Raw genomic sequence first — 11363 nt, 5'->3', positions numbered from 1 at the left:
CTGACAAATCTAAGCGCCTCTGATTGGTTCGTTTTTAGCGCAGACTAATCTAAGCGCCTCTGATTGGTTCATTTTCACCGCAGACTAATCTAAGCGCCTCTGATTGGTTCATTTTCACCGCAGACTAATCTAAGCGCCTCTGATTGGCCGACGCATTTCTAAATTCAACAGAAACGCGTTTGATTGGTTTTTAGCCTCAACGCTGCACAAAACAGCACGTAAAAGCAATTTTGATGCAGTCACCTAAACGTAATTTCGCGAATTGACACTTTTTATTCATTTTCACGTTTTATTATAATCGCAGCAGCCGGAATACATTGTTTAATAGAGCTGGGGCATTTTTAGCCTCTTTGTCTTGAATTTTTGTTCATTTTGAGTCATTTTTGTTAATTTTGGTGGCATTTTTGCCATAAGCCCTCGTTATTTTCTGGCCCAGATATACATTCTTTAATTTTTTGTGTCATAAAACAAAATATAAAATAAAAATATATTTTATTTTAAAATTATTATATAATTTTTCAAACTTTTTAAAATTACAATCAAGTAAAATGAAATAATAAATTCAAAACACACATACAAACAATCTAAAAGAAAACCTAGAAATTAGAAAATGGTCCAGGACACTTTTACAAATGTAAATGAGTCAATCATTCCAATGTCTTTAAGTCATGGCAAGTTCTGGAAAGAGTAAATAAACTGTAAATCCGACACTCTGAGGCCTTAAACTGACATTTTATCTCAGCACCCAAACTTCATCTGTTAAAACTCAGTTGCTGACTTTTATTGCCTCCGTGCAATAAGAACACAAACAGCGCACGATAACTGTCACAACAACTCATAACATTTTACAGAGATGGTCACGGCTGACTTCAGCCTGCCCTTCAAACGAGCGCTGAGAGTTTGGATTGGTCACTTGATAAAAGTCATTCATCACAACCGGACGTGTCCCGACGACAACTGACATGTTCGCACTGTAACAGAATCACAGGGTGACAGAGATGCTTGATGAAAGTGTAAATGACAAACGTTTAATCAACCGAAATGTAACATCAACAGCCACGGGGGCCGCAGTTAATGAGAAGTAATAGAAGAAGCCTTCTGGGGGCTTTTTTTCCGTAGCGTAGGAATGTAACTCACGCCATTTAGTGTGAATGGTGCGCCGTGGAATGCTTTAAATAATCACAGCCTGAGATTTATGAATTGGCAAAGGAGCTCTGAAAATAGGCAGTGTGTGGAAAAGTTCACTCAGTTTCCAACCAGACCTCAGTCTGATCTGCTATATGCATTTTATATATTTTAACTGTAGATGTGATTCAGCATTCATAGCATATTTAATAGTCAGATATCTCAAAATAAACTCAAATATATATATACAGAGAGAAAGAGAGAGAGAGGGACTGTTAAATGAAAAGACACGACACTATTTCTTTTTCTTACACTTTGTTCATCTCATCAAAGTAAAAAAATACATGATATATATAAATATCTAAAAATAGAAATATAATACATTTAATTATATATAAATATATAAAGTGGAAATATACATAAATATTTTTAGATGCAAAATATAAAATATAAAAATATAGCATTTGTTTTCATTTTATACCATTTTATTAATTTTAATACTATTTAGTAATATTATTTAATTTTAATATTCATTGTATTTTATATTAATTACAACCATATATTAATTACTATTACTATTAATTATATTAATTTAATATTCATTTATTTTTTATATTTTATAAAAATACATTTTTTCAAATATTTGAAAAATATATAACTATATTTAGTGTGAATCGTGTGGTATGGAATGCTTTAAATAATCTAATCCTAAAATTTATGAATTGGCAAAGTTTTTCTCAAAATATACATCCCTGTATTCAGAATTAATAGCACATTAAAAAAAACAGATATTTCAAAATGAACTTAAATATTTTTCATTAAAATTTTCTTCAAGCCAAATTATTTGAGCTACACTATACACACCTATTTTATATACCTGAAAGTTAAAGCAAGACATCACAGTTGAAAATAAAATAAAATAAAATAAAATAAAACTTAATAGTGGATAGTAAAATTTTTGTTTTCTGAAATGTTATGTTTGAATATGCAAATGAGGCCTTATCTAATTAAATATGCACACATTTGCATATATTTCCAGATCTGAACATTATATGAGGCCATGTTTGTTTATTATTTTATTTTATTTTATTTTATTTTATTTTATTTTATTTTATTTTAGTTTATGGTTTTTGCAGAAGGGATTTTGGACATATCTCTTTTTATTACTGCACACATCAGAAAATACTTTCAACTGCCAAAAAAACAAATAAATAAAATAAAATAAAAAAATTTATTATTTATGCACAAATTTGCATATATTTCCAAAGCAGAAATCTGAACATTATATAAGGCCAGGTTTGTTTGTTCGTTTTGTTTTGTTTATATTTTATTTTATTTTATTTTATTTTTGATTTTATGGTTTTTGCAGAAGGGATTTTGGACAGATCTCTTTTTATTACTGCACACATAAAAAATCCTGTCATATATATATATATATATATATATATGAAATAAAATTCTTAATAAATATGCCCAAAAAAACAAATAAATAAAATAAAATAAAATTCTTATTATTTATGCACAAATTTGCATATATTTTCCAAGCAGAAATCTGGACATTATATACGGTCAGGTTTGTTTGTTTGTTTTGTTTATTTAATTTCATTTAATTTTATTATTATTATCATTATTTTATTTTAATTTAGAGTTGATGGTTTTTGCATAGGGGATTTTGTGCACTATCTTTATTACTGCACACATCAGAAAATATTTTTTTACTGCCAAAATAAAAATTAATATAATAAATATAATTAAATATGCACAAATTTGCCTATATTACCAGAACAGAAATCTGAGCATTAAATAAATTATTGTAATACATTATTTTATTTTATTTTATTTTATTTTCAAATTTATGGCTTTTGCAGAAGGAATTTCATACATTTCTTTTTATTACTGCACACATCAGAAAATACTGTCAGACTGCCAGAAAGAAAAAAAAATGGAATTAAATCTAATTAAATAAAATTTGCATATATTTCCACAGCAGAAATCTAAACATTATATAAGACCAGGTTTGTTTGTTTGTTTTGTTTAATTTAATTGTATTATATTATTACTATTTTATTTTATTTTATTTTATTTTAGAGTTGATGGTTTTTGCATAGGGGATTTTGTACACTATCTCCTTTTATTACTGCACACATCAGAAAATACTGTTAATAGCTAGGAAAATAAATCAATCTAATTAAATATGCACAAATTTGAATATATATTACCAGAACAGAAATCTGAACATTAAATAACTTATTATAATAAATTTTATTTTATTTTATTTTTGAATTGATGGCTTTTGCAGAAGGGATTTTATACATCTCTTTTTATTACTGCACACATCAGAAAATACTGTCAACAGCCAAAATAAAAATGAATTTTCCCCATGTTTTCCACTATAAGTGTGATTCAGCATTTCTATCACTGCGGTGCCTGCAGAAACATCTCGTTGCATCTTTCAGCTGTTGGGTTGCATCAGATCTCCCAAAATAATTCAAGACCCGAATTTATATGAGTGTGTTTGTTTCTCTCCCTCTTTTACTTCTTTTTCTTTCTCTCTGTTGCTTACAAACAATAAAAAAAGAGTAATGAAGAAACACACAAGACACACATCATTTCTGCGTCTTTGAACTGCCAGGACACTCGGCCCCGAGTGAGAAAAGCGCAACGCGAGAAACCAGATGGATAGAACAAGCAATAAAAGAATTAAAAAGCATAAATGGAGAGATTAGAAAAAAGAGAAAGATTGGGAACGGAGGGGCGCAGCTGGGTTTGCCCCTTGCACACGGAGAGTTCTGGCAAGCGAGAGTGTTCGGGGGTGTACAGCCACTATCTGCCCTCGGGGGGGACATGGTGGGGCAGGAGGGGGGAGGTGGGGGTCTCGACCCTCATCAATCTCACTCAGAACCCGCTTCAAGACACCAGAGGGGCCCAACCCCGCAGGCCAGAAACCCCCATCCTGTTCACCATACGCACGGGGGCGAGGAAAAGACCCCACTATTGTACACAGCGGGAGGATGGCACACACACACCGAACCGCTCCAACCGACAACTTACTTCTCTTTTGAGACAAATACTCCACAGTGCACGTTTAAGAACGAGAAATGACTTCAGACAGGTGAAAAAAAACGAGAAAGTGTCATGGGATGTCAAAATAAGATGGTTTAATAGTGTCACGTCCCACTCTTACACTTGATCACACCCACGTCTGACACTTACTGTCAGCAAACTAGCATAATCTGTCTTCTGTGTGACACGACACACGCCACAACCGTTTACTACTTTTAATTATTTGAGTAAATAGTATAAAAAGATTAAAAGTGATGGGGAATTAAATCGTGATGCAGGACACTCTTTAAAATTCATGGCATTTATGGATCCACGAAGAAATTTTATTATCCATGAAACATTTTCATTGCACAAAAGCTGCTTTATAGTGGAGAAAGGTTTTTTAGATCAGAAAAAACGGTTCTTTTAAGAACTGTTTACTGAAAGGGAACCAAAAATTGTTGGCGTCACTGTAAAAACTCCCCTTTGGAACCTTTGGATTTTTTTAAAAATCAAGAAAAAAAAACAAGGGATTTGCAAATGGGATCTCTTTAATATATGTTTTTTTTTCCTTGAAAGCAGCAAGATTAAAATGAGAGCAGAAAAAAAAGGAAAAAGATCTAAAAGGGAGATCTGAACGAAAAGAAATCTCAATATTGTCTCACACAGGGTTATTATTGTTAACAAAAATTACAACATTAACTACTACTATTAACTATTTCAGCTAGTTGCCAGCTAGTTTCATTTACATTAAGCTGAAGTGGTAAAATAACTAAAACTAAATAAAACTAATAACTAAAACTTAATAAAAACTAGATAAAGATTAAAAACAGAACAATATAAAATAAAAATAATAATAATAAAATAAAATACATTTCAGCTAGTTAACAGTACAATATTTCTTCTTATTTTATTTTTTCTATTTAAATTAAGGTACTAAAATAACTAAAACTAAATAATCTAAAACTAGAAATTAAAAGGAAAAACACCATATAAACAAAAAAAGAATATTAAAACAAAGAAAAATAAAATTAACAAAATAAAATTAAATAAAATTAAATAAATTTTTTTTTTTTTCAGCTAGCTGCCTGTACAAAATTTCTTCTGTTTTATATTTAATTTAATTTTATTTTATTTTATTTAAGTTATTAAAATAACTAAAACTAAATAATCTAAAACTAGAAACTAGAAAAAAAAAAAAGGCATGCACACAAATAAAATAACAGAACAATAAAAAAAATAAATAAAATAAAATAAAATAAAATAAAATAAAATATTTTTTCAGCTAGCTGCCAGGACATATCTTTTTATTTGATTTTATTTCATTTGGAAAGTACTAAAGTACTAAAATAACTAAAACTAAATAAACTAAAACTAGAAACTAGAAACAAAACACTATATAGACGCATTAGGAAAAAAACTACAAAAACACTTTAATTACAAAACTACTAAAACTTTAACTCAAATTAAAATGAAAACTAAATTTAATTCAAAACATTACCAAATAATAAATGATAATAAAACAACCCTGGTCTCAAACTGTGCTCAAATACCAAAGACTGCATTCAAACGTAAAATAAATACAAACCAAAAATAAAATACAAACCAAAAATAAAATAAAAAAATAAAATAAAATAAAATAAAATAAAATAAAATAAAATAAAATAAAATAAAAAAAATTTTTTCAAATAAATTACTAAAATGACTAAAACTTTAACTCAAATTAAATTAAAATCTAAAATGAATTTAAAATATTAACAAATAGCCAATGGAAATAAAACAACCCAGGTGCTCAGACACCAAAGACAGCATTCAAAAGTCAGATATGTCAAAATCAACAGAAAAATTTCTCATCAAATTCTCTTAAATCTAAAATATTTCAGCTATACTATACACATTCATTTTCTACACTCTTACTGTCAACACTCATCTCATCTGTGTCTATTTCTCCAAAAGAATTTAAGGGAAAAAATACTTATATAAATGTGATACCATGAACTTGAAAGACTTTTCAGCAACGCCATTTTCCTTTGGACATATTACAGCAAAGTATTAGGAAAAGAAAAAGAGAGAAACAGCAGGCGTATGAGTGTATCTGTATAAAAGTGTGTGTGTTAGAGAAAGATGGAGAGAGTGCTTTGCGTGAATGTGTACTCGGATGATAAGGAGGGTAATTAATTTTGTTTAATTAATTGCTACAATGCTGCTATCATCACAGGGAGTGAAGAGCACAACTTCTACTGTTCAAAAGTGGCCAAACACACACACACACACACACACACACACACACTATAACCTCATAAAGGTTGAGGACACGTTCGCAGATGAGAAGACAAGCTTTCATAAACACGGATCCTTACATCTGTGAATCATTTGCAACTAATTCATGAACAAAACACCGACAACTGATGTATCCAAGATACATAAACCAATGTTTCCAACAAGAAAATCACATGAACGAACCAAACACACGCTACACGACTGATGTAAACCACGTTCATACGAACTATTCCCATCATACATGACTATAAACATCAGCTAGAATGAGAACGAGTGGGAAGAGAGACAGATCAGGACAGGATGGCAGAGGACAAGGGCCAAAATGTAAAAATCAATTTGCCAACTAAAACAGATGACCCTAAACTCAGTGTGGGGCTGGTAATGGTGGGGGGCTCCCTCTGTAAATTCAATTTACGCAGCCCTACCAACTCAATTTGTGCTTCCATTTGGGGGCAGAAGAGAGAAGCGGCGCCACGGGATCAAGCGTCCCCCCAGGCCCCTGCGGCTCCTCTACATATGTTCCTCTTCCCAAACCTAATAATACCCACTCCAGCCAGAGCCAGGTATCTCCAGTCTGTTTTACACACACAAACACACTGTTTCTTTTCTTTGCGCCGTATAATTGTCTTTCTCACACTTCTGCTCTTATTGTTTCTTACTGACTGCATTTCCGCTGTAAAAACAAACTGATTATTGGATTTCAGTTTTGAAAGTTTCTTTGTAATTGTGATATTTACTAGTGAAAAGAGTTTCTACATCTTTTTTCAGCATATGGCAGATGCTTTTATCCAAAGCAACTTACGTTGCATTCAAACCATTCAATTTATGAATTCATATATTGCCTGGGAATCGAACTCTTGACCTTGGTGTTGCAAACTCCATGCTCTACTACTTGAGATAATATTCTCACATGAGCTCAGTATATGCTTGTTTGATTCCACTTGTATTCTTTGTATAAATAATTAAAGCAAAGTCTTACTTTGCATTAAAATGTCTGAACATTTTTAACAGTGTGAGCAAACAATGAGTCTAGAAAATACATAAAATTGCAGCTGATATTGTTTCCGCTTCATTGCGCACAATGGAAAAGTCAAGTGGAGAGCATTGCATTATGAGACTCAATATTCTGCACAGTGTGCTCTCTTTTATAATGCACATTTTGTTTTATGCATACATAAAATCTATAGTGCACTAATGTATGTGGCATAAATAATAAGTGTATCATGGTAGCAACTCAAAATTGTTTTGTTGCTTCCAAACAAGAGGGATGGACGCGTACAAAATGCTTAATGTAATTAAAAATTAAAAAATATTTTTAAAATAATATAATAATATATATATATTTAAAAATTATATTTAAAACAGTGAAATAAGAAATAAGAAATAAATAAATAAAATAATCATTCATTAAAATAAACATTAACTGAAATAAAATAAAACATTTAAAAAATGACATTTTATTTCAGCTATTTTCCAGCTAGTTTCATTTAGTTTAAGATGAAGTAGTAAAATAACTAAAACCAACAAACTAAAACTAATCACTAAAACTTAATACAATAAAATAAAATGTGGCATGAATAGTAGAAAGTATAAGGTAGCAACTCAAAACTGTTTTTCTTTGTGCAAAATGCTTAATGTAATTTAAAATGTAAAAATATTTTAGAAATACATTATTTAAAAAAAATAAAAATTAAATCTTGAAAATATATTATTTTAAAAATATATTTAAATTGTTAAATAAGCAAACCAAAAAATGTATTACTTGAAATAAAATAAAAATTAACTGAAACAAATTAAATATTTTTAAAACAAGTGCATTTTATTTCAGCTATCTGTCAGCTAGTTTCATTTAGTTTAAGCTGAAATAGTAAAATAACTAAAACTCAACAAACTAAAACTAATACAACCTAGATACAAATAAAATAAAATAAAATAATAAATATTAAAAAAAGCAACTCTGCAAAACTGTTTTTTCTTGCTCTCAAACAAGAGGGATGGACATGTGCAAAATGCTTAATGTAATTAAAAATGTAAAAAATTATTTAGAAATATATTATTAAAAATAACATAAAATTAAATCTTGAAAATATTATTTAAAATTATATTTCAAATATTTCAATATGTAACCCAAACATGCATTACTTAAAATAAAATAAACATTAACTGAAATAAAATATTTTAAAAATTAATAAAATATTTTATTTCAGCTATTTGCCAGCTAGTTTCATTTAGTTTAAGCTGAAGCTGTAAAATAACTAAAACTATAAAACTAAAACTTAACTAAAAGTAGATACAAATAAATAAAAAAACCTGAACAATAAAATAAAATATACAATAAGCAACTCCGCAAAACTGTTTTTGTCTCTCTCAGATAAGTATGGACATGTGCAAAATGCTTAATGTAATAAAAAAAGGAAATATATTATTAAAAGTAACATAAAATTAAATCTTGAAGCAATGCAAAAATGTATTGCTTGAAATAAAACAAACATTAACTGAAATAAAATATTTAATATATTTAAAAAATTGTTTTATTTCAGCTATTTGCCAACTAGTTTCATTTAGTTTAAGCTGAAGTAGTGAAACAACTAAAACTCAACAAACTAAAACTAATAACTAAAACAAAAGCAGAACAATATAAAATAAAATAAAATAAAATAATAAGTGCAATGGTAGCAACTCTGCAAAACTATTTTTCTCTCTCCCAAACAAGAGGGATGGAAGTGCAAAAAGCTTTATGTAATTTAAAATTAAAACTTATTTTAGAAATATATGATTAAAAATAACATAAAATTAAATCTTGAAAATATTTTTTAAAAATTATATTGGTACCACTTTACAATAAGGTTCATTAGTTAACTACATTAGTTAACATGGACTAAGAGCGAACAATACTTCTACAGCACTTATTAATCTAAATGTTAATTTCAGCATTTACGAATGCATTATTAAAATCACAAGTTGTGTTTGTTAACATTAGTTAATGCACTGTGAACTGACGTGAACAAACAATGAACAACTGTATTTTTATTAACAAAGATTAATAAATAGTGTAATGAATGTATTGTTTATTGTTCCTTCATGTTAGTTACATTATATAATGTTAACAAATGACACCTTACTGTAAAGTGCTACCGTTATATTTCAAATAATTAAACAAGCAACCCAAAATAATCTTGGCCTGGTATGAGTACATGACTCAAAGTCATTTTTATGACTTTTATCGTATTGGAAATTCTCAAAGGGAGTTACTGTCGACAGAATCATGCTTCAGTAGTTTTTCGGCCTTGGGAAATTATGACAGACAGCTCCCGAATCTGAGGCTGTCCCGAAAGAAAAGCTGCTTCCCGTTTCTGTCCGTTTCGGTGTGCCTCAAAGCGACACCTTCGGCCCAGAGCAGGTTCAAAGCGTGATTATTTTTAGTTTTTATTTTCAGATGACACAAAACGCGGCGGTACACGTGTAGCGGTCTGACCCCGCGCCGGCGTGTTTACAGACCGCCGGTCTCTGATTTGCTGACAGTATGTCAGATAGACGAAGACACCGCTTTAATTCCTCACGGGCTCTTACAGCCACAAGGACCGAAAATGCGGCCAACGAAAAACCACAGAGAGAGAGAGAAAGAGACAGATAAAGAGTGAACAGGTTTGGATGGAGTGGTTACACATACAGACTGTTATATCCACATATATAATCGAGTGAGATCAGACAGGCTTCATCTAAATCTCCACCTCTTTTATTCATTCTGTCTGTCTCTATTTTCTCTCCTTTTCTCTGGTTCTTTCTCTCTCTCTCTCGGCTGCTTGGTTTCTTGCTCTATTTTCTCCCTTGCTCTGATTGGCTACAAAGGTGCGTTTCTGCCTTCTGATTGGACGAGAGCTCTCTCTCTCCTTCTTGTTCTACCACTTTCTCTCCTTTTTCCCATAATGCCCATGGTTGGTGAGCAGGAGCTAAGGGTCTGTCCAATCATTGTCTGAGCCATCAATCAAAGCTGACGGGCCCAAGCGACATGAAAAGAAACCTCAGTGGCAGCCATTAACCGAGCACCCCCCACCACCCCTCTCTCTCCCTCTCTCGCTCTCCCTCTCTCAACCCCCCGTGCTTTGTTTTCCTTTCAGCAGACAAAAACGGACTGACAAGATGGAGGGTTGGACATTAATCAAACCACCCCATGGAACCACCTCTTCCTCCTGATAATAAATAAATTCCACTCTTCTCATTGGACAGATGCTCGCATTTTCGCCCCGGTTTTCCTCCTCCTCCTCGCTCGTTCGCGCTCGCTCTCTCGGTTTTAAGGATCCTCATCTGCTCTCAGTCAGAGTAATTCCCCACAGATCAGAGCAGGGCAGGTGTTTGCTTCACCCTCGTCCCTCTCCAGGGGCCGTGTTGCCCTGACAACTGACCGTCCCGAGCCTCTCTGCGCGTTCGCGGCCGCCGTATGCGTGTTCTGTTTGGTTTGGACCAATGCTCACCCCCTGCGCTTTAATTGAACATGCGCTTCTCAGCGGGGGAACGCGCAGAGAAAGCCAACGGCTGCAAAAACACGCATTCTTCCTACACGCCGCACGACTATGAGCGTCAGCCGCGCTCAGATCGTTTTGCGTCTGTGCGAACGGATTTCTTGGAGCCTTGCTGGTGGAAAATCATAGTCAGCCCAAGAGAATGCATATAAAAACAGCCTTTGTTGATTTGGAAACATGACAGCTGGTCTTTTCCTGTCCTATTGCCGTGACAGACAGAACAACAAGATTCCCAAGATGAGTCAAACACTTCTAATTAAAGCCGAACTGAGGGTTATTGAAGAATGTGTCCGTGTTCAAAACAACAAGAGACAATGCAACACAGCTGTTTGGGTCTGTAGTCATCCAAACAAAACAAAACCAAGTATAAGCAACAAAAAACAAAAACAAAACAGC

Source organism: Labeo rohita, chromosome 3 (assembly GCF_022985175.1).
Source record: "Labeo rohita strain BAU-BD-2019 chromosome 3, IGBB_LRoh.1.0, whole genome shotgun sequence".
NCBI lineage: Eukaryota > Metazoa > Chordata > Actinopteri > Cypriniformes > Cyprinidae > Labeo > Labeo rohita.
This window is presented reverse-complemented; position numbering follows the sequence as displayed.